The sequence below is a fragment of the Hipposideros armiger genome, unplaced genomic scaffold (genome assembly GCF_001890085.2).
Source record: "Hipposideros armiger isolate ML-2016 unplaced genomic scaffold, ASM189008v1 scaffold_195, whole genome shotgun sequence".
Lineage (NCBI taxonomy): Eukaryota > Metazoa > Chordata > Mammalia > Chiroptera > Hipposideridae > Hipposideros > Hipposideros armiger.
In genome coordinates this window covers 765,421-766,387 of record NW_017731545.1, presented here as the reverse complement: position 1 = coordinate 766,387, position 967 = coordinate 765,421, and the positions used below count along the sequence as shown (strand labels likewise).

General features: G+C 41.8%; 1 pseudogene; it reads left to right on the top strand.

Annotated features, from left to right (window-relative positions):
* Window positions 1-910, top strand: part of LOC109388414 (cyclin-J pseudogene) — an 18,617-nt pseudogene extending 17,707 nt beyond the window's left edge.
* The last annotated feature ends 57 nt before the right edge of the window (window positions 911-967 follow it).

Here is a 967-nt window from a genome sequence, read left to right as displayed (position 1 = left end):
CAGCTTTATTTAGTTGCACTTTCCTGTCTGCTTCTAGCATGTGAATTTGAAGAAAAATAAGATAGTGTGCCTAAGCTAGAGCAGCTCAACAGCCTGGGTTGTATGACTAATATGAATCTAGTATTAACAAAACAAAATTTGCTACATATGGAACTATTATTATTAGAAACCTTTCAGTGGAACCTCTGCCTTCCAACAGCTGCCCATTTCATCGAGTATTATCTCTCTGAAGCAGCACACGAAACAGATCTTCATGATGGCTGGCCAATGATTTGCTGGAAAAAACTAAACTCTACATGGCCAAGTATGCACATTACTTCCTGGAAGTATCTTTGCAAGATTATGCCTTTCTAAATTATGCACCTTCTTTAGTAGCTGCTGCATGTGTGGCTTCTTCAAGGATTATACTTTGTCTTTCTCCAACATGGCCTACAAGACTGCATTGTCTTACTGCTTACTCCTGGGATTTTAGTACAGTGCATTGAACGGCTATTGATTGCTCATGATAATGATGTAAAAGAAGCAAACTAACAAAGAGGACAGGCAGGACCTCAGCCAGCACAGCTAAGTGTGTTCTAGACAGCCTCCGAGCCCTCTTGGCCAGTTCACTTTCAACAACCTCAGTATCTCCATCAGATGCATCAGACCTCACTATAGTATCATCATCCAGTATCAGAACAACCAAGCTGACTGCAGAGATGTATCTACTACACACACTTCATCTTACACACTACAGACATGTCCTGCTGGCTTCCTAACTAGGGTTCAGAGCCTTGGGCACATGCAGACTGGGGTTGGGATGTCACTGGCAATACCAGTAGAAGTTAAGCCCTGTCTGAATGTTTCTTATAACCGGAGTTATCAGATCAATGAACATTACCCTTGCATTACTCCATGTTTTGATAGGTGATTTTATGCATAGGTAACACCTGATCCAGACTATTTTGTGACTTGAAGCTCTGGGGCA